This window comes from Tympanuchus pallidicinctus, unplaced genomic scaffold (assembly GCF_026119805.1).
Source record: "Tympanuchus pallidicinctus isolate F22 unplaced genomic scaffold, pur_lepc_1.0 scaffold16, whole genome shotgun sequence".
In the NCBI taxonomy this organism is placed as follows: domain Eukaryota; kingdom Metazoa; phylum Chordata; class Aves; order Galliformes; family Phasianidae; genus Tympanuchus; species Tympanuchus pallidicinctus.
Genome location: NW_026294679.1, coordinates 21,836,873 through 21,861,071, shown reverse-complemented (window position 1 = coordinate 21,861,071; position 24,199 = coordinate 21,836,873). Strand labels below are relative to the sequence as shown.

The 24,199-nt window shown below is 34.1% G+C and overlaps 2 protein-coding genes across 32 annotated transcripts in view; one reads left to right on the top strand and one right to left on the bottom strand.

Annotated features, from left to right (window-relative positions):
* RPS24 (ribosomal protein S24) overlaps positions 1-24,199 on the bottom strand; it is a 773,435-nt gene that overhangs the window by 429,217 nt on the left and 320,019 nt on the right. Inside the window, exon 1 of one of the 4 annotated variants that reach the window (XR_008205032.1) lies at positions 1,764-1,767. The exons of the other annotated variants lie outside the window; for them this stretch is intronic. The gene's annotated coding sequence lies outside the window, so the exon portion shown is untranslated. Of the gene's footprint in view, positions 1-1,763; positions 1,768-24,199 lie in introns of those variants that run through there. 4 annotated transcript variants of the gene reach the window in all.
* KCNMA1 (potassium calcium-activated channel subfamily M alpha 1) overlaps positions 1-24,199 on the top strand; it is a 432,315-nt gene that overhangs the window by 203,922 nt on the left and 204,194 nt on the right. The window lies entirely within an intron of this gene.

Here is a 24,199-nt window from a genome sequence, read left to right as displayed (position 1 = left end):
GAGAGAACACATAGTGTGAAATTTTTATGTTCATTGGGCATATGTAGGATCTTTCATGTTCAAGACTACAGTAATAAACAGAGGAAGAATATTTGTGAATAAAATTAGCTTGCAGCAGGAAAAAAAAAATTCAGGACAGTGACAAAAATACTTCTGAATAGAACAGAAAGCTTCTGAAGCATGAGCACTGTTTCTTGCTTTCAGATTTTCACCTCCTGAATTTAAAAGATACCTCCCTAGATAAGGTGAACACTAAAATTTTCCAAATCTGAATATGTTTTTAATTATGTGTTGACACACCAACATTATAATACCGTGTTGTGGTTTTAACCAGGCAATAAGTTTCATCTTGACATTAAAGGAGATGTTTTGATATGTAACGATGTAACTAGGAATATCCTTCCTTTGGTCCCATTCATCCTCTACCCTCATTTTAGACCAAGCTTGATGCTGGCACTAGTGAAATAGATAAAACAGTAGTCTAAAGCAGAAGAAACCTGTGATTTAATAAAACATTACTCTTTTGAATTTACTATTTTGAGAGGATGATATTCTGAAGTATAAACAGTATTTCAAAGGTCTTGAACATTTTCTTCTAAACTACATTTAGGCTTACCTTTTCTGCAACAGCTAAGCCATACCTTTGTAATCTAGATAAACCAAGCATAACACAAGAAAGTTAGAGATTTGTTTATTTATTTATTTGTTTGTTTGTTTGTTTGTTTTGTGGAGAGGAAAAATCCAAGTACTTTTGTGAAATTCCTTGAAATATGGACAGTACTTCTTTCCCCTTCGTAGGAGGATTATTTTCTTTAATATGTCACCATTGAAGCATCTAAGCTTTTCTGAAGATGTTTTCAAAACACAGTGCAAAAACTTCAGGGTGCTCTACATATCCATGTCAAAACTGTCAAACAGAATAGGTTAATTTAGATTCCTAAGTGTATCATTAGTAAAAGTAATTCCTTTTAGGATCTTGTCAAGTTTGAAATGATGAAGGTGAGAAGTGAGGAAGACTTGCAGTCCCCTTTATAAAATAACTGAGAAAGTGGAGAATGTGTTCTAGCCTATAAGTGATCTAGTTGCATATTGGACAGTGACATATGTGATCATGTGATTCCTCTTGACATTCTATAGCTGTTGTATTCAGACTGTGCTATGGACACTTAGACATTATTTGATCTCACATGTACAGTGACAAAAATCAAGTCTTCTATACAGAGCTGAAGACTACTAGTGTAAGCATTTGTCCAGAATAAAATAATTTTTTCCTAATCTGCCAGTAGTTTTCTAGACACAATGGTCAGCTATATCCTTGAAGAAACCCTACATAACTTCATGCATACAATAAACAGCATTCAAGAAAGATGGGAACAGCTTACAATATACCCTTTTCTTGGATGGTGAGGGAAGGAAAAAGAGTGATTTGTGTCAAAGACTTGTCATTATTAGTTCCAGTGACAGACAATGAGGAATTCAGTAAGGCCAGTCCTGCATATATTACCTATTGTTCCCTCAACTGAAGTAATGGCATAAGTAATGGCAAAAGCAGGCTGAAAAAACAAATTTCATTACAGCTGAGAGGAGTGTAAACTACATGCTTTTATTTCCTGCATGCCACTGATTTGAATCATTGTCTCCTAGTACCACAAGTTGTGCATATAACATTTTTTCCATGCTAGTAACTAATGGAATATTTCAGTCTTTAAAAATGGAAAATCATTTAGAAGAGAAATTTCTACCTTGGCATCCCTAACAATTAAATCTTGTCACTTCCTGATAGGAAATGTTTCACTCAGTACTAACAAAAAACCTCTTTCCTTCCTTTATTTGTAGCATTTCATTCATAAAATACTGTTTCCGTAGACAATGGTGTTTTTCAGTACTAGCAATAGCAGTTCAACATGAAAAATGTTTATAGAGGGATTCTATAAATATTACCCAAATAATTAATTTTTGGATAATAACCAAAGCATTGACATTTTATGTCTTTAATTTTGCTTTCAATAGAAGACCTTTAAAAAAAAAAAAAAAAAATCATAGCACTTACACAGAAGATTTTTTAATAAGAAAGTGATTTACTTTTGTACAAGATAGCATCATTTATGCTAATAATGGTTCATTTCCAACTTATGTTTCCTTTGAAATTGTTTATAATTTAGTTCTTCAAGATAAGAAAATAATGGAAGCGTGCCTCAATTTCCTCAATTTTAAGAGTAAAACCGACAGTCTTCAGTCGGTTCTCTAGTTTGCTGTAGTGTTGCAGCACTACAACATAGAGCATGTTGTCTGCAAATACTTTTTCATTTTCCACACTTAAGTAGTTTCCACAACTTCCTTCCTTCCTCTGTCCAGTTCGGTTTATTTTTCTGCTTCTAAAAGGTGGTTTAACACATGCACTTGGAATTACTCCTCTGAGTTTTATTGACATCAACAATGAAGGTGAACTGCCTCTTTTCTTTTGTCATCCTGACATCTGAATTTCATACTTCACTAGTGGCTTGAATAGAGTGGGGAAAAAAAAATTGCTATAATCATCTTTAGGCATGACCAGAAAATGCACTAGCAAAGACCTTCCTAATTTTCCACTAAACTGTTAACTCAGAACTCCCTTTTTTCACTTTCTTGCAATTTCAGTAGCATGGAAACTGATTATGAAGTTAATATTCTTTTCTCTGCTTCTGTTTTCTCTTCTGGGGTGAAATGCAGTTCACAACCGTAGATATGAGCTGTTTCTTTCAGGTACAGAAATGTAATACTGGTCCTACATAGCTTGCCTTCTAATTACTGCACTATCTCCTGAAGTCTACCTCATTTATTGGATTTCTTTCCCTTAACATTCAGCATCCACATAAAAATGATAGAGCTGATCAATGATGAGGTGAAAACATGTCTCGCTACTTTATATGTTCTGCTCACTTATGTTTTTCAGTTTAGGCTTTTTTTGGTGTTCATATTTTCAAAGGTATCAGTGTAGTTATTGCTCAATAGCTGGCTTTTCTCCAGTACTGTTCCACATACTATACTTAATTAGAATTGTACATAAAAGTGCCATCTGGCAAGGAGTGTAAAACAGCTGGATCTAAGAATAACAGTGGCATTGTGAATGGGAAGATGTACACAAATATTCACAGAAGTATATAGGATCACAAGCTAGTTCTCAACTGTTTCTTAATCAGACAGATTTATTTTTTTGTACATGGGAAATAATAAAAATCTTTTAGACAACTCTACTTTTTAATATTCTACTTTTCTTAAAATATCTGAGAGGATCATGGAAGTACTTGCTCTTTTTCAATACTGATTGTGTAACTTCCCATTTGTATAAATCTTATGTCCTTTGTCTTATACATACTGTGAGGAAAATGTGTCTGTTCTAGACTTTCCATAAAATTTCCCAAGTTTCTTTAAAAAAATGATAGATATGATCAGATTGATCAGATTAATTATGTTTAAAGCCTTGTTCTAAGATATGGTTTATTGAGGCAGTGTTTTGTGATAAGGAGTCACAACATTAAGTTCAAACATTAACTGTAAAATATTTTAAGGAAATAGAAAAAAAAAATTAAAGCTATTTTGTCATGTCTATTGCTTAACTGCTGACATTCTGCTTAGAGTGTCATTATCCATTCTTTGGTATGTTTTTTTTTTTTTTTTAAATATATTAAAAAAAAAAGTCCACATAAATATTTGGCTGTCTGAAAATGCTCTCTCAGTGACACATTACTTGCACTATGGTGCGTTTTTGTGAGTTTTAGAAATAATTCATTCCTGTATTGGCTTTCAGTGTCTCCTGTGATATCTTGTAGTTGATTTTTGGCTTGTTTTTATTATTCAGAGTGAAACAAGTCTTTATCATCTACTTAGTAACAATAGTAGATGGAAACCAAGCTATCAGAGATGCTATGTTAGAAATTTCTCTAACAACAACAACAACAACAAGTCAGGCTTCTTGTTTTTGGAACTTTTTGCATGGAAAAACTTTTGGAAGATTGAGTTGGAAATGTTGTCTGAGGAATTTTCTGCACAGAGAAAAGTAACATTAGCAAAACAACTGCATTTTCTTGCCTTATTTTGCTAGTAGAATAATTTCTTTTTCTATGTTCCATTTTATTTCAAGTCCTTATTAATTTAGATTTTCTGTGGGAATGTTTGTGGATAAATTGTAATTTAGCACCATGTTTAGTTTTGCTTTCTTTGCTACTATTGCCATTTTGTCTTGTGAAAGACAATTTAGCACAGCAAAATATTCCACAAATGGCAAACCTGATGAGGATTATATATTTAAATGTGCAGATACATTTGCTTACTGCTCAGGAGGATTCATGTATCGTTTTAGACTGTGTTACCCCTTTTACAAATATGTCTAAGGTATGAAGTTTAACTGAATAGATGGTAAACCTGTAAAAGTGCCACACACACACATACAAAAAAAGTTTTTAGATATCAATCTCGTATATTCATTAAAAGTCATTCAGCTTTTCCATATAATCTGGACTAATAACAGAACTTTTTGATGCCTTGCTCAGTTTCATGACCCTTAGTGAAAAGCAATTAAAATTTCAGTTGTAATTTAGACAGTAGTTATATCTGAACTTCCAGTGAATCCCAATGGCCTGACCTGTAATAACTAACATGTCAAAGATGCTCAGGAAAACAGCTTCCAGAGTAAGTTCAAGTTTTGGATCTTTGATTTAATTCACAAAATATTCTAATACATTTTATTATAAGCTTCAGGATACAGTGTGGTTCATTTTTTTTCATGATGCGTGAATTAAATTCTGGAATCTAGTTCAAGGAAATGTTGTTAGATGGTATTTACCATTGTTCAAATTGCTGTAATTACAGTGGTCTGTATCTTGGCAAATAGATTAAAACAGTATTATTGTCTCCATAATGAGAATTCTTCAGACATAATGCAGTCTCATACAGATCATCCACATCCCCTGTAGTATCCTGCAGTCAATCTCATTCACAATTTTGATTTTTGTTCATCCTATTTTTGTTAATATTACAGCAACTTCTGACAGTTACTTTGAGTTATGATACATTTTGTTTAATGCTAAGATAAATCTAGGTGGATTTGTTCTTCACACACTTCCACAGCAGTAACAACAACAGCAACAAAACAGGAAAAATTAAAGGGGGTTAATCCTTGAGCTCTTAAGCTTATACAGCTTTTAATATTATCAACTAATCAATAGTCAAATTCAGTGATAGTTCTTAATTTAGAATGTAAAAGCTAGATTAGATGTGAAGGAATATCTCCTGGACCATTAACTTTGAAATAGTCTAGTCTTTACCATTATAACAAAAATATAATGTCAGCTCTTCCTATTGCTGATTCTTCACAAATCATAGAATGTATCACTTGTAAAGGCACAACACATTTTAGACCACTGAATAAGATTTTTGGTAATACATAAGGGCAGACACAGCTCATTTTAACTTTACCGTGTAGTAAATAGCTAAGTGTATATCACTGATGTCTTAATCTGAAAGCAGTTTGCAAAGGAAAGTCTTTTCAGGTGCACTGAACATAAGTTTTCCTCATTCTTCTGTGCACTTTTTTTTTTTAGGAAAATATACATAGGTAAGATTCAGTGGTCACTGTTGCATTCATAATGCTACATTTTGAAGGATGGTGATTATGAAATGTAGTGCAGAGACTGCAGAGTAGCCGAAAGATAATGGTCTTTGTTAGGTACGGATTGTGTTAGCCATGAGAGAAATCCAGTAGCAACAGTGATGTGATTTTTTTTATTTTTTTTTTAATTTTTTTTTTCAAAAAGCAAAAGAAGCAAGCCACGATAAGGGGAAATAAAAACTGAACAAATAGTTGTTCTTCATATATTAATAAATACAAAGCTGTCGACTGCAGGGTCACATTGCAAGAATGTTATCTGTGAAGTTTTTAGATTTCATAAATTACAGCTTTTGAAATCTCACCTGAATTGAGGTGTAAGGAATGACTGAAGAAACTCAAAAGCAGTTGCATAATTACCAGTGTTAACAGAAGTAATGCATGACAAGATATAAGATGAGATAGTTCTGTTTGATTTGTTATTAGAGGATTGGGTATGACTGTATGTTTCGTAGATTCATTGGTAGATATTTGTTTCTTGTAATACAGCAATCAATCACTACAGGAATTTTCCTAAGTAGTTCAAAAAATGTCAAATATAATGAAACATTTATGTAGAATTTAGATGTATCTTTTCTGTGTTATCCATCTCACAGCTTATATGTAATAAAATTTGGAAAACACTACCTGAATATTTTCTAGTGTTATTCAGCTAAATTATTAATATAAATAGAGTTGTTCTTCTGTATTGTTTATTGTATTGAGGAAGTAACATTGGATTCAAATGATTTCCAGTAGATATACATAATCACTAGGTAAGAAATAGACAAGCATACTTTTTTTCTCAAAACAGAACAACCCAATTAAGTTTCTATTAATCAGTACCAGTAGTTTGTGCTTCTTTAATAGTGAAAACTAGTTAGTTATTTGTTGAATTTGAATTAAATGAGAAATATTCTGGATAGTGGTGTTTCTTTCTATAATAATTGGCATATGAAGCTTTTGGGAAATATTTGGTTACTGTTTTGTATTTTTTGGTGTCACTTAGGAATCACGGTACATAGTCTTGTTGATGGGATAAAACTGAATCATCACAGAATCATAGAATGTCTTGGGCTGAAAAGGACCATAACGACCATCTAGTTTCAACACCCCTGCTAAGTGCAATGTCACCAACCACTAGACCAAACTGCCCAGAGCCACATCCAGCCTGGCCTTGAATGCCTCCAGTGATGGGGCATCCACAACCTCCTTGTGCAATCTGTTCCAGTGCGTCACCACCCTCTGTGTGAAAAACTTCCTCCTAATATCTAACCTAAACCTCCCCTGTCATAGTTTAAAACAATTTTCTCTTGTTCTATCACTATCCACCCTCATATACAGTCATTCTCCCTCCTGCTTATATGCTCCTTTCAAGCATTGGAATGCCACAGTGAAGTCTCCCCAGGGCCTTCTCTTCTCCAAGCTAAACAAGCCCAATTCCCTCAACCTTCCTTCATAGGAAAGGTATTCCTGCCCTCTGATAATCTTAGTGGCTCTCCTCTGGACCCATTCCAAAAGCTCCACATCATTCTTGTGCTGGGGGCCCCAGGCATGGACACAGTACTCCAGATGGGGCCTCACCTCCCTCTCCCTGCTGGCCACTCTTCTTTTAATGCAACCTAGAACACAGTTGGCCTTCTGGGCTGCAAGCTCACATCCATCTTCTTGTCTACCAGAACCCCCAAGTCCTTCTTCACAGGGCTGCTCTCAAGGGGTTCTTCTCCCAGTTTGTATATATTTCGGTTAATATCATTTCCTCTTGTCCTGTCATTGGTGTCATTGGGCACCAGAGTCTGGATCTTTCTTTGCTCCTGAAGGAGACTCCATCAGTTATTTATACGCATTGATAAAATCCTGCTGAGCCTTCTCATCTCCAAAAAAAAAAAAAAAAGAAAGAAAAGAAAAAAAAAATAGTCCCAGTCTCTCCTTATATGACAGACATTGTAGTCCTTTAATCATTTCATGGCCCTTCACTGATTTCACTTCAGTTTGCCTGTCTCTCCTGTTTGGTGGGCAGATCAAGACCTCCAGATATGGCCTCCCCGGTACTTAGCAGCAGCAAAGATGACGTTCCTCGATATGCTGGAGATGCATTCCCTGATGTAGCCCAGGATGCTGCTGACCTTTAACACTAGAGCACACTGCTATATTGCTGACGCATGTTGATCTTGTTTACTGGAAGCCCAAGATCCTTTTCTGCAGAGTTGCTTTACTTCTGTAGCCAGATGCATACCAAGGAATGATTGAAGTTCAGGAGCTTGCCTTTTTTTTGTTTTTGTTTTTTAATTTTTTGTTCAGTAGGAGAACGTGACACGATACTGCCTCTTGTTCATTTCTCTTAAGGACAGATGGAGGAAATTCAGCTCTAAATTACATGCTGTCTCTTCTAAATATTCTGTCAGCTATATTTACATAATAAGACTGCTCCAAGGGAGCAGGATTTTACGCTAAAATCTTGTTTCCTATTTTTTGTGGGGGAGGAATTGAAAAGATTAATAGCAATGCAAAAATATTTTTGTGTATAAATATATATTTCTAGACAAATATAGTAGAGTACCTGTATCCTTGATGAGCTCTCAAAGCATGTTTTGTTTTTCTTCTTCTTTTCCCTACATCATTGTATCAGAAATATGCAGAAAAAATAAAGAGAGATGAGGAAAATGATGATTGAAAGTTCAGAAAACTTATTGTGATGGATAAATGAAAAGAATGAGAAGTGGTTCATGTAGGATTTGTTCAGGATGAATTATCCTCCTGAAAATTTTTTAAAACTTATTGTCTGATGTACCTTAGAGGTCTGCTGACAGTCAAAGGCACTTCCTTGGTCTCAATTGTTTTTCCTCAATTCTATATTTCTCTTCTGAATCTCTTCAGAATTCTGTTTGTTCTTCTCTTTAATCTTTCTAAATTTCAGTAATGAGATGTCTAAATGTTTTGTCTAGTTCTTTATCCCTTGCATCAGTTCTTCACTTTTATTGCTTTCAGTTCTTTTGAATATGATGTGATAGGCTTCCTGTTTAAAGAAAAGGGAGAAAATACAGAAAAATTTTACAAAAAAATTTACCCCTTAAGTTGTAGTTTATGCACACAGATTGGAAATCAGTGACTGGCACCCTCTTTATTGAGCAAAGCTGGGCTGAAATTTACCTTGGCTATGAGATTAATTATCCTAGTACGGAAAATTAAAGATGAGTGTATCTATCTAGAAGCTTCTTGGTAATACCACAAATGCTCTGATGTGTAACAGGCTAATGCCAACACATAATATTTCTCCTGTGTTATCAAAGTTGCAGGCAGATCTAGATCTTCAATGTGTTTTTGTCTAGTGCTGTTTTTAGAAATGATGAATTATAGAAATTTTTATTCACTGGATTGATGTTAGAATAATTATTCTAGTGTTACGTTTAGTGAGTTGTTAACTTGAACTTGTTTAAGCTTTGACATCTCTGCACTTTATCATAATAACTAAGTTATGTAGTTTGGATGAAATTTAAATGCAATGCATTCCTTAAAATATTTTGCAAATTATGAATACCTTTACTGTGGTATTGCTTTTGTATTGTGTGTATAGCGTATTTCCAGGGTCTAGCATATGATTTTTCTTTCAAATATCTTCTTCCACCAAAAAAGGAAGAAAGATGCATCTCATTCCATTACTCAATTTCTAATTCAATGACAGCAGTGTGTTTCTCTTATGTAACGTAAGCTTCACTCTTTTACAGCAGTATAAGTTTGGACTTCTTGGAACTTTTTTTGAATCCTTTTTTTTGCTTTTTTTTCAGGTTCTTTAGATCTGAATCCAACTTTTACAGCACTTTCTATTTAGTTTACTTGGTGTCACTTGATTTTTATTCAAATTATGTACATTTTCAAAAAATCTGTAGTTGTGAAATTCCTCTATGCCTGTTGTTAAACCATCCATTTTGTAGTCACCAGGTACTGTCCTGAGGACGATGTGTTATTTTGTTTATTTGATTATTTTGATTTATTTATATCCTGCCCTTGCAATGTCATTGGCATGAGATGTTCTTAACCCCTCCAGTTTGTCCCATATTCATAGGTTTCTGCCTATTTCGCCTTCCTCCTCATCTTTCTTCCCTTAAACAAAATTTGAATATGGTCACAAATTCATCAATTTTGTTTGCTCATTTTTCTTATGTGATGCCGGTATACACTATTGAGTACTCTGAGCAATGAAGACTTATTTACTATAGCCAAATATTCTGTTTCACTGTGCTACATATGAACACAGGACCTTCAGAATTCGAAATTCAGTTCTTGAAGTGGGCCTGCAATTGTTTTACTTTATGCTGTTTGACTAATTACACTTCTTAATTTGTTTCAAAATAAAATAGGGCTCGATTCTGGCTGCTACTCGTCTGTTTCATGAGACATGCAGACTTTGAGTTTTAGCTGGCTCAGATTATGTAATTCAATCCTACTGGCAGAATTTCAAATGAGTCCATTTTCTGCGGTGGCATACAGCAAATACAGTGAAGTTTGGTACTGTATGCATAAACTATTAGCTAGGTGACTGAAAAGGAACTGAAGGACAGTGGATTTCAAATACATGTTGTATGGAGAACTTTATACTGATTTTTCAGCTGTTTTTACAATATGCACACATGTATGCAGTGTGATCCTTTTGGTACTAGTTTGGTAAATCCTGATTATGAATACTAACTGTACAGCTGCATAAGATAGCATCTTTTTTTTTTATCTTGGCACTAATAATGCGATGATTGGTGTAAACATAAGCTGTTATAAATGTTGTACAGATTCATGTAACTGGAATGTTGAAATCCTCATGTTTCCTTGCATCTTTCCTCCAAAAAAAACCTGCTACCATGAAGAATCTATTTTGTACTATTATTTCTGAGTACTAAAACACCATAAAACTTCCTGTAACATTAAGAAATTTTTCAAAGTTTTTTTTTCCTTCTTGCTTCACTTCTTTTTAACTATGTGTTTCCTGGTCACAAAGAATGTCCAGGATGATGCCAGCAACTAGACAGAGAGAGGCTGTTGCAACATATGTGTTACTGTGTCTTGTACAAATGAAATCTTCCATTGGATTTCGTAGAACATTTTCCAGTTCTGTAATTGCAACTCAGTCATTGGCTCTGATGTGGAGGTACTGTCATGGCACATCAGACTTTTTGCAGTCCTAATTAATGTATGTAGTTTTGGACAGAGCATTACTGGGAATTCAAGTAATTTTTCAGCAGTTTTTCCACCTTTCTCAGATGAAAGTGAAGAAAAAGCTATAGAGTTTTTCTCATTCCATTTTTTTTCTTTTTTTTTCTTCCTTTTTTAACATAATAACATAATGAAAAGGTGACTTGTGAGGTCTGGAATACTGAAAGACTGTAATACTGAAGACAATTTTTTTTTTTTCTGCAAGGACCTGAGCCTGCAGCACAGCAAGGGTATCAGTAGGATTTCAATATATATATTTTTTTTTCATAGAAAATACTCTTGATAAAAAGTTGATTTTTAACACACTCACCCATGTAACAATTTTTCTTATTTGTAATGATAAACTCAGAGGAACTGAAATGATTCTGAAATGATTGAGGCATGAGGAAAAAATGTGATGCTTTCTGGCCAAGGGCAGACGCTTTGTAACATCACTTTGCAGTTCAAGGTAACTTGGACGAGAGTTTGGTCTTTTAGTGTAGCTGATCTGTGAGGAATAGATTTTGGTTTTTTTTAATTTTTAAATTCCGAGACGGTGTAGGCACACAGGAATACTTTTGACAAAAAATGTACAGAGAAATGTTAGCATTTCATAGCTTATTGGGAAAGGAGTAACAAATCTGACAAGTATTTAGTTTCAGTACATACAAAATAGAAAAATCTTCTCTCACTTGCTGTGTTGCAGATCAGTTACGTGATGTCTACAGCAAATAACATTCATGCCAAGAAAGTTTATATTGGTGATTTTAGATCTGTTCTTGAGAAGTAGACTTGAAGTCATGAAAATAGATATTGTCCCCTGGAGAAGCCACAGTGTTTGAGAGAACAGTTAATTATCATTTTATATCCTCGGTGTTTTACTGACTCCTATACTGTCCCTTCCTGCAAATCTGCCTGGGAATGTTTGTGATGACTTAGATTTAGTGAAATAATAGAAATTACAGCAGTGAAAACTGAGCAACTGGTAATCCGGCTTCATTTCTTCATCAATTTGCACTACAAAGTTGCTTTTGAGGAGCAAATTATTTTTATCTAAGATTCTGCTACATGTAGTTATTTGTGCTTCATATAGGATACCTGAGCTCCATAAACGGAAGGAAATTGAAAAAGACTCTTGGTAAAGAATGTATAGCAGAATCATAGAATGGCTTAGCTTGGAAGGGACTTTAAAGGTCATCTAGTTCCAACCCCTTTGTCATGTGAAGGGTTGCCAAATTCTAGATCAGGCTTCCCCATCCAGCCTGGCCTTTAATTCCTCCAGAGATAGTGCACCCTCAACCTATCTAGGCAACCTGTTCCAGTGCCTCACCATCCTCTGAGTAAAAAATCAATATTCTTTTAGTTTAAAGCCATACTCCCTTGTAAAAAGTTGGTCCCCCTCCTGTTTATAAGCTCCCTTCAAATACTAGAAGGCTGCAATGCAATCTCCCTGGAGCCTTCTCTTCTTCAGACTGAACAAGCCCAACTCTCTCAACCTTTCTTCATAAGAGAGGTCCTCCAGTGCTTTGATGATCTTTTTGTACATCCATCTTGTACTGGGGGCCACAGACCTGGACATGATACTTTAGATAGGGCCTCACAAGGGCAGAGTAGAGGACAATCACTTCCCTCCTGGCCATCCCTCTGGTGATGCAGCCCAGGATACTGTTGGCTGTCCAGAATGCAAGTACACATGGCTGGCTCATGTCCAGCTTTTTGTCCATCAGGACCCCAAGTCCTCCTTCACAGGGTTGCTTTCAATGATTATTACTTCATGTGGCAGATATTCATGAAGCAATTGCCCAATGTTGAGGGTGCTGGAACTTGCTTATATTCAATGTACTTTCATGCCAAATTGTATCTCCTTCCCAATGGATTGCTTCTGCATCAGATTAAGGCATTAAGATTAAAAAAAGGTTAGCATATTGGCACTTTCTTTTAGTTGGTTCCTGACTCTCTTCACTGTTTTCTATGTCTGTTTTGAGGAGGCTGTCCCTGCAGGTTTCAAATTTCACTAATTTTTGTAGAGCAGGATTTCAAATTTTGATTTGTGAAAGAACAAGAAAAGCCTAATTGTGCTTTAATTCCCCTGAAGACTCTGAGCAGATGCCTTAATCATGCAACTCTAGAAAGCCATATTTCTTTAAAAAATGTTTTAAGTTCTTTAATTTATCCTCTGCCAGACTGCTTGCATAAATCTTGCATTTGTTGTGATAGCATGCTCAATTCATGTGTCTGCAGGAACTGGTATGTATATGAGGATAGGGAAACTGCTACCTCACAGCCCCAGAGCCACTATGCTTTTCAAATCTCTTACAATGATCAGTAATGTAAGAAATATAGTTAAAAGTAACTTTAAATTAGCATGTAACCATAGCTTAGATTCACTGGGAACAAGTTCTTAGGAAGTCTATCCCATGTTTATTTTCACCATGTACTGGATGTGGATCAGATTTTTTGCATTCTTCATTTCACTTTCTCTGTTTTTACAGACTCATGCTTGATGCATATTTCCAATATTCCTGTGGGGGTGCATTTTTAAATTATATTTAAAATTCATGAAAAATTTATAACAGTAATTCACATACAGGTTAGAATCTTTTGCTAGTATGCTCTTCCTCTTTTTAAGTTTAATTTTGCTTTTTTTTTATTTTGTTTTGTTTCATTCTAAATCATCTGAAAATGCATTTGCAGATATTTCATCCCATATTTTCTTTCCCAGTGGATAGATTAGTTATGCATGCTTTTTTAACAATATTATCGGACAAGGTTATGAATCTGATATAAAATGGGAGATAACTCAGACAAGATTTTCAAAGGACTGAATACTTTTCTCAAATATCTATTTTTCTACATAAGTGTTATCAAAACATGACTTGTGTGGAAGATTGCATTTTAGAGTTGAATTGAATGTACAATCAGTATTATATCCCTTGCTTTTCAAACTACAGATAAAAATAAAGATATGACCTCTTTTCCTTTTTATCCTTCCTTTTCTCCTGACAGCTTGACAAATTGTAGCTTTTGGGACACCCCAGTCATTGATGAGTCATTCGTGCTTAAAAATAGAATTCCTTGCAGCAAGGACACCCATTCCACTTTTGACGCATATGTTGTTTCTGACAGAGTCGCGGGGCCAATTATGCCATGTTAACTAAGCAAACAAGGAAAACAAAGCTCTTTCTTCAGTAAATATCATACCAATATCCAACGGCAGTGAAAGAAGAAAAAGGAAATCCCATGTATGTGGATATGAATTCTTGTGTGCTTCATTCTTTCTCTTTTTTTTTCTCCGTTCTCCTAAATTAAACCAACTTATTTTTGTCTTTCATAGGTAATTAGTGCAATTTAATTCTTTTTTAAGCTCTAACAGAATATCAGCTTCATAAAAATTGGGAGGTCTGATTGGTGTGTACAGAAGAAAATCGCTAATGGAACATTACAATTTTGTTAAACCTTTTAGCTGTAGAGTATTCAAAATAAGCACAGCCAGAGTGCTGTAAGAGAACAGTGATCAACTGATCAGCTGTATTCAGCATAAAGTGCCAATGATGGGATAGCCTATATAAGACTCAACATGATAGGGATTATTTAATGTGGTTATTTGCTGTTTTGAGATCTTGCTTATTTAACAACTATCTTGTGCAATTAGGGAGAGAAAGTCAGATTCAGTTCTTCAGTAAAATTGTTAGTACATGGCGTATTTATGCATCTGGTAGTATTAGGAATGTTTTGGCCTCAAAACTGAGGACCAGCCATTTGTATGGAATACTTTGAAGGTACATGAAAACAGATCAATAAAAATTTCTGAAAATTTGCAGACTCCTTTTTCTCTCAAAGGATCTATATTCTGGTAAACACTAAGAGACAGTGAATTCTATGCAAGTTGGTCCATTTCTGACATCTGTAAAATAATTCTTAAAATCCAGGACATTGCAGGAGTGTTTTAGAGACAATGTTATGTCTTTAAGATTCATTGCTAATGGTAATTTCTTACTTTAATGCTAATAGCCCTAAGCAATATTGCATTAGTGGTATGTGTTGTTTTTATTAACCTCTTGAATTTAATGTTTTCTCAAAGCAAGGGAATTTCCTACTCACATGCAATTCCTTAAATCTGTATGAATTATAGTTCCTCTCTGTTGAAAAAAAATTAGGCCACTGAAAAACATAAGGTTGGGAGACCTGGGACTCTTCAGTCTAGGGAAGAGAAAGCTGAGAGGGGATCTCATCACTGTTTATAAATATCTAAAGTTTAGGAGTCAAGTTGATGGGGGCAGACTCTTTTCTGTGGCATGCAGCAATAGAACAAAGGGCAACAGGCAGAAAATGGAACACAGGAAGTTCCATACTAATGCAAGGAAGAACTTGTTTACTGTCAAAATGAACAAAGCTGGAACAGGCTGTCCAAAGATGTTGTGGAGACTCCTTCTCTGGAGATATTGAAGACCCGTCTGGGCACCTTCCTTTTATGAGCGACTATAGGGAATCTGCTTAAGCAGGGGGTTGAACTCAATGATTTTCAGATCTTCCAACCCCAATGATTCTGTGCTCATTTATGTCTTTAGGAGACAGCAATATCACTATGGGTAAGGTCCATTTCAGCAAAAGTCTCTTAGGTAGCAAATTTAAAAAAGAGAAGACAGTACTGAAGCTAACAGTTAAGATACTGTTATTTGCAGAAAATACATTACTCATTGCACATAATCTTTCAAAAGTACACTAATCATAAAAATAACCTACTTGATAATTTAGATTTGTATTTAGTGACAGACATTATATTGCCAGCATAAAATTCAGATGAGAAATGTGTGGAATAAATCATATTTTAAAAATAAAATGAAAATAAAATTAAATGTAGCTCTCCCATTCTGAATATCTGTCAGACTGTATAAAGCTATTATATCACTTTGTCAGTTAAGTGTTGCAAGAGTAGAATAAAGGTCAAAAATTGAAGTGAAAGTAACTTTAATATTATCTAAATTAAAATTAATTTGTAAAAGTCTACCTGGAAAATTCTTTTCAATGATAAGCCCTAACTGGAAGAAACACTAGTGGAAATGGATTTTATTTCCTACTGATATTGAAAATTTTATAAATTAGAAATAAAGCTGAGTTAAAATCATCCTGACTACTCTCACTGACTGCTTACCCATTATATAATTATGGAATATTTTGCATTTGTATTTTATGCTTAAGTGCATGTGACAGTATTGTGAAAGAGTATGCTAAATACTTTACCACATTTCTGTTGTAGATTGGAGTTAAGGCTAAAAAAGTTTGTGAAATGCCATTGGTTTTGGAAGCGAAGGTAAAAGACTTAACATGATTTATTTGCCATTTTTCTTAAAATAGGCATTTCTGCAGTATTATTCTTCAGACTTGTATTTTCTGATCAGAAATCTTTTCAGATTTAATTTTAAAGGTATGATGTGACATGAAACGTTCCATTTATCCTGAAAACTTGACATAGTGATTATCAGAACTTGCAGCAATATTTTCCACAGATTCCTCTAGGCGTGTGCAAACTGCTTTTTATTATCTTCTCCTATTTTTTTTTTAATTTTTTTTTTTTTTTAATTAACTGAATCTCAACTCATTTTTATATATTTTAAAATAGTACAAATTTTTACTATGGAATTTACTGGAATCATTATAGCAGCTTTTCTTTAAAAAAAAAAAAGCCTCTGTATTTCCCTTTTGTTTCTAACATTCAAGATTTTGCAGTCAAAATTGTGTATTAGTGGGCATTAATATTTTGTTAATTTCAAGTATTTGCATTTTCTCCTTCTCCTCTGGTTATTCATGGAAGGCAAGAATTATGAAAGGTATAGTTGATGTAATGCTCAGCAGTTACTGCTGTCCATTTAGCCAAAATAAAAAACAATGCTATCAGTAAGGAAGAAAACTTGTCCTGTGGTTCATGTTGTAGAAATTGATTATTTTTTGAACTGAAACCCAAGATTAATTAACTTTTTTTACACTGGTAAAAGCAGTCTTCATTGAGAGCTGTATTCATGTTTGGGTATTATATGCGTATGTTAACACACAGTACATAATAAATTGTTTGTGTGTGTATAAAGAAATCCCATTTCTGAAAATGTGTTTTTAGAGCTTTAATTGATATGAATAATCTGTGCACGGATTAGCACAGTATCTTCCCTCAAATACTTATATATTCTCTTTCTTCTCCCAGTTTGTCACCATTCCTGTGATGTACAGAACACAAACAAAAAGTTACAAAACTGTAATGAATAGAATTAAAAAGGTGTTTCAAATTTTTTTGATGTAGTAGCATTAGTTCATGACTGGTTAGAAAAATTTGTAGGAGGGGAAAATGTACAATAGAGGGCATACTCTGGAAAACATTAGAAAGAAGGGCAAGTTGTTATTCTCAGATACTGGTTTTGGTGTTTAGAATATAACATAATGGTCAATAATCTCAGGATTTATTGTTTGACTGTATAATCTGAAAATAAATCATCCTCATATTGAACCTAAGAAAGATAAATTTAGTTTCCTACAAGATGTCACTGCACATAATATGAAATGTAGACCAGTGGATATAAACAGTGTTGTTTGGAATACGCGTGTTGGCTTTTTTATTTTCAAGTACTGTTGCTTAGCCACTGGATTGTGAACACCGATGGGATATATTTTCCAGGACTTATATGGAAATGAGTCTATATTCCACTTAAACTACTGAATTCGTTAAGTAGATGGGAGAATGCTTGTTTCTGTTTTCTGTCAACCTAATATTTCTTATTAAGATGTGTAGGATTAGCTAATTTTGGAACAAAGTTGATGAGGTTTTTATGCAGAGATCTTTTCTTAGGTCAGTATGGTAGCGCTGAAGCAGACTGATAAAACGCGGAAGGGATAAATATTTTTGAAAGATATTAGAAAGTGTGATTATTCAAGAAATGAGGTGTTATATGCACTTCTTCAATCCTAAAACTGTGTTCCAAAGAGAAACCACAGATCCTCTGTCTGGCCATCCAGAAGTTAAATGAGGTTTGCAAATCTTGCCGTCATCATTAACACTGATGCTTTTACAGTTGAATTCTAAATTAGATTTTGATGGGATATACTTCCAGAACATAGATAGAGTTTATTCTCCTATGTGTATGTATATGTATATGTATGAAATACGAAGAACTCAGTGAGAATGTATATTCAAAGACATGCTGTTGTAGAAAAGGTTCTGCCTTTGTACAGCAATTTTTCTGCTAGTAATTATTAGAGTTTTGTTTTTTTTTCCTTATCATACATTGCAAGTCCACAAATGCGCTTGATTTTTTGTATAGTGTATAGATATAATTGGAAATAAATAGGGGCTGTAATTGGTTTTCTACAATTGATTGTGACCTTTCAGTTTCAAATGATGAGGGAAGGAACTTTCCCAGCTTTTTAACAGAAGATTTTGAAGGGTTTTTTGTTTTTTTTTTTTCTCCCTGGCTTGTCATTGTACCTCTGCATCCAGTATCATGGGATTCATCATCATCTATGTAAGGAAAACCAGGACTGTATCAAATGCAAATCCCCTTTCTTCAAAGAATCTTTGTATCATCCACTTCAGAGATAGCAATGCGTGCCAGATTCGTCAGCAGGAAGGAAAACAAGGGTAGAGGATAAGCTTCCTAGGGATTAGTGGGATTTTAGAGGTTGCTGGGAATTTAGGAGAAAGACTGTTTAATTCTTCTCTCATATCTATGTATGTTCAGAGCAACTTTACTGAAGCCAAAAAAGTTACAGAGTGAATACCTGGAATGGAGGGCAGTGAATCAATACTAATGACTGATCTTTTTTAAACAATACTTGTCCAAATAAGAAAATCCTTGTCTATAAGTAAATAAATACATATTACAAACATGAAAAGAAAAGCTGGGTCTGTGTTAGCAAGTAGAGCTGCCTGAAAGCAGTATTAGTTCTTTGACTAAAATAGTTGGTTCTAAGGAGCATTTGTCTATCCTCCTAAAGGAGTTGCCTTCAGACTGGCTCTAGTTTATGTGTGTCTAACCTTTTGGCTCTCCTGGGCCATGTTGAGTGAAGAGGGATTGTCTAGGGCTGCATCTTTAAAGGTTGCTCTGAAAGTGCTGCCTCCTTAATTGTTTTGATGGAAACAACAGATACAAAGAGCACAATAACATTATTTAATAGAGCAAGTTCTCAAGTACAAAGCACTTTTTCAACATAATCACTGCCATTATCTATGCATTTTCACCAGTGATGAACAAAAGCCTCTGCTGCCATACTGCCAACATCCTCCTCTGACATTGTGGGCCAATGTAATAAAACAGGAGGCGTTAATTTCAGGGCAGCCCTCATAAAATATATAATATAGTTAATGTATATAAGTAACAAAACTTATCTTTTAATGTTTTTTATTTATAAAACATAAAAAAAAGCAAATATGTAGAATTAGTGGGATGTGTGACCTTGCTTTTGTGAAACTAATGCATCAGTCTAGTTCGATGGCAGTGGTTGCAATTCTTTGTGAGCTCTCAAGGTGAAATTTTACTTTTTCTGTACTTATCCTTCACAACAGTTGTTCAAAAATGTACATTCTGCAAAAAGATGATTACATGAATAAGGTATGACTATGAAGGGAGGGATGTTTCTCACTGGTAAGAGAGAGCTTATAAAATTACAGTAAAGAGACTTGATCACTTTTTTGATTGTAAATCTTTACATTTGATTTAAAAATTAACAATGGCAAATGATGGCAGGAGACAGCTAGGCCACATGCAACCCATAGACAGTGGGTCAGGCATGCCTGACCTAATTGGACTCAGGCAGTGAAGATTCTGCAGCGAGGGCCATTCGCTGTTTCCCAACAGTACATCATCCTACTTAGTTTCTTGCTAAGAGTTTCATTTGTATGCTCTGACAATACTGTGCAATAGAAACTAAAATTCAGTAGGTGGTCATAGTCAAGCAATTTACTTAAAAAACAAGGTTTGAGTCCAAACTAAATTGCTGACAGATATACATTCAGAGAGCTCCCAGACTGCTTTTATTGAAATTGTATCCACCTTTATTGCTGTAAATTAAGGCCACCTTTGCTGAAATTATTTTCATGTCTTGGTTGGCTGCACTTAGTGAGATGTTGTAGTATTGTGGTATTATATCGATCCTGTTTTGCCGTACCCAGCCTCATAATCAATAAGTCCAGAGAACTGGACTGCATTTTAGATTTATCACAGCTTTTGTTTATTACTATAAGTAAGCTGTTTTTATTTTTATTTTAAATTTGAGGGGGTGGTGTTTGTTCTGATAGGGTTTTTTTAATTTATTTTTGATACATACAAGCTGTAATTAGTAAATAAGGTAAATGGGGTAAAACTGAGAGACTCCAGTGCAGGACATTTTAATACTGTGCATCATTTCATCAGTCCTGAGGTGTGATCTGAGAGGTGAAGGAATCTTAAATTCTGTGTGCCAGTTTTTGCAATACAGTAAGGTGTTCCTCATTCTTGTAGTTTGGTGTTGCAGAATGAAAGATGTGGTATGTAAAAAAAATATGCAGGAATTAGGAAATTAAATGATAAAGAAGTGATTCTATTTTCGTGTTTTTATAATGTGCAGATTAGAAATGGGAACAAAATTAATGAAAAATGTACTTTGGAACTTTCTCATATTGATATGAGTAAGAGAAGCCAAAGTCTTTTGATTACTCAAGGCACTAATAATGCTGGGACTTCCCAAAGGACAGAAGGGAATGTATTTCATACTCCCCACAGTGACTCAGTGTGCCTACCCATGTTTGTTTTCTTTACCGATTTCACAGTGATCTGAAGCTTCCTTGATTTAAGAATTTGCTGCAAGTACTATGAAGTAATGTAGCACCAGCTGGCACCAGTTATCACTGGTGCTGGTTTTTTTTTTTTGTCTGAAATATGATCATAACAGAAGAATGAAGATATGATAGGAAAGGGAACATTCAAAATTGTTCTGAACTCTTTCTTAAAATCTGATTTGAGAAAAAGGTCTCTGACTCAAACATATTCATTGCTTCAAAAACTAAGATATTTATTGGTCTGTGCTACATATACTGTGTCCTCTTCTTCAACCATGTGCTATCATTTTTTGTTTACCTGACAAAACTAGGAGTGTGGACATAATTTTATAGTAGGATTTTGTTTTGTTGTTGTTGGTTTTTTTTCTTTCTTTCTGGTATCATCTTTATTTAATGTTCTGTTCAAACAAACAAACAAAACAAAACAGAACAAAAATAATTGGATTTACTTTGGTTTTAGTTGCAGAATCATATGACCGAGAGGGGCTGCAGCAGTTTGAATTCACTTGAGAACTGGAACATATGTTTTCTACACATCTGTCTTTCAGAGGTTTTCCTCCATTAGGTCAGATTTAAGCTCTAGTAAAGATGTCATAGAACCCCCTTGGCAACGTTGGAGAGATGTAGTTTTCGGATAAGGATTCCAAAGCTTTAGAAGTTTTAGAGATAAGTTAGTAGACAAAAAGTTGTTGATTGAGTAATGTTGTATTAGGAGTAATGTTGTATTGTATTCAAAAATTATTGAAGGACTCGATGTTGCAGAGGTATCAACTGTAAATTATCAAAAAGCATAACACATGCGTTTCTTGTGTTGTGGTGATTTCTTTTGGTAAGGATAACTTATGCAGAAGTACAGGTTGATTTTATGGTTGTTCCTCTCCCCTCCCCCCCAAAGGAAATTATTTACTACTAAAGCAAATAGGTTATATTAGCTTCTGAAATGAATAACTCAGTTTAATTGACTAAAGACAATGTAAATGAACACTCTGAGAGAAAGAAAGAAAAACAGGGAGTGCTCTCTCCCACTATACAATATTCGTTTTTGATGGAGGGTGTATTGCTGTGTGAACTTCCTCCTCTTTTGGCAAAGTTATTTTGCCAAGTCTAAATTGCCTGATGAGATTCCAGGTCTTGCTGATGACTCTGAAAAAAAATCTGTAAGAAAAGTCATTTTGGAATAGTGAGGACTGGAGAAACAGGGGAAGTAATAAACTGTAAGATGTATTTAGTTGATAGGCAGGTTTTTGTGTGTGTGTTCATTATACTATTAAGCATATTATTTTTGAATAATAATAAATCTCTTGGTATACTTTGTAAGCCCTATTATTTATTACCTTTGAGCATACTATTACCTCAATAATGAATTTGTTTATGTTCTTTTTGTCCTAATACAAGTCTACACCTGTAGTATAAGATACTCTTCATAGATACTGAGGAAAAATAAATTGGAGCCAGTAATGAGTCATAATATACATTGAAATGTAGGACTGGTCTTTCTGTCTTTCTCCTTGCCTAGACAGGATGTCGTGTCTCCTTCTCTGGGTATATTCAAGACCACACTGGATGATTTCATGTGCAACCTACCGTAGGGAACCTGCTTTAGGAGGAGGTTGGACTTGATCGCCCGAGTTCCCTTCCAGCCTTTATAATTCTGTGATTCTGTAATTTGTAAGCACGTGATTTCTTGATCAGAAATTAGCTGCCAAATTGTCTAGTGTCAGTACTACACTGACCAAAATTTTAGGAGGTTACTTCTGTAATTCGATATGTCTTGTGATCTGTTTCCATGCACAGATACAATTTAGGTGAGTAAGTGAAGACCTGATTTTAGTGTCTTGCAGGAAAAATGGCGTCAACATCACAACATCATTCCTCATCAGTGTATAATTAGTATGTACTTACTAAAAAAAAAACAAAGACTTTTTGTGTGATTCAGCTTCTTAACCATACACTCATGAAAATAAACATATATGTAAAGCTTATATATAAGATAAACAAGCTGCTTCCTGAACTTTTAAAAAGTTTGGAAGTGAGTTTTTTTGTCCACCTACCCATTGGTTATTTTCTTTAAGTTTTCTGAACCCTTGATAAACATATTACAGTTATTTTTGCAGTGAAGATTGATTTTTAATTCGTATTTGCAGTTGACTGATAAAAAATTATAGTGCAATTATGCTTCTAAAAATTATATTGTTTCTTTAGCATACAGTTTTATAAATCAAATGCTTGTTTTTCTCTGAATGTTAGAAATGAGTTCACTTTTCTCTGATACTTCTGTATAGTGCTTGGAAGGATTGAGGACAATTTGATAAAAGCCCAAGTAAATCATACAAGGTAAATCTGAGCTCAGAGCATTTCATTTTCCATAATCCATATCAGAGCAGCTCCAATTTCCTCTTTGTCACAGTAAGAACGTAACAGAATATCTGGAAAAGGTGTTGGTTTTTTGTTTTTTTTTATAATTCTATATATGTGGGTATTAAATGATGAGCCTAATTTTTCATTTTCTTGATGATAATCTTTCACTACAGAAAGTATATGTAGTATTTTTCCCCCCATTAGAAGCCACAAGCCATTAGTAACTCTGAATATTAATCTCAAGTGTTCTTTAGAAATACTTAATTCTGTTAAAAAAAAAAAAAAAAAAAAAATTCTTCCATGTCGAACAGTAAATTATCTGTACTAGAATATTTGTGTAAGATGAACGACCCCCTGTGGTCATGTTGTAGATTACTAGCTATCAGGTACCACTTTTCCTTCTAGCAGTGATAGGAAAGGAACTATTTTATATTTTTATGCTTGATAAATGTCTTTACATACATACTTTTATATGAAATTGCAATAAGTCTCTCCTGAAGTGGGGATTCTAACAACTAAGGTAACTTCTACATATAGAAAATAATGAGAAGTTAATAAATATAGCTGGAAATTGTTTAGATATGATTCATGCATATATTAAAAAAAATAATCTGCACTCAGCTATCTTTAGGTGTCGGGTTGGATTTTTTTTTCATTTTCACTTTTTCATTATATTCTGAAGATACTTCATTATATTGTAAATATCCTTCTACAACACAACAAAATGTCACAGGAGGGATCTTGTGGTAATAGGGGAATAATTTTGATGTCTACTTACCATAACATACTGTTAATATTTTGAATTATAAAATATTACTAACTTAGTTATCTAGATTAATTCACACAGAAGCAAGCAATTTCTCAGTAAACACATGAAGAGTACAAAAGAAATTTTTTATAGTTCTGATTTTATTTAAATCAATAAGAGTTAAAGATAATTGACAGCTTTGATAGTTCAGATGCTATATACTGAGAAATCAGATCTTTGCTTAGTAGCTTTTTTTTCTATCTACAGCAATTTCATTTAATTGATTTTTAATATCAATATGTAAGTTATGCTGCTGGAAGTATGAAAAGTCTAAAATAAAAATTATAAATTAATAGAATTAATACTTTTTTATGTTAAAACTAAACTTTAAAGTGTATAATACAGAGAGATATCCTATCATATTTCTTCTTATCTCTAGATGTCTGTGTACATGCATCCACTCTTAGCTCTGATTCAGGACAATAAAGCC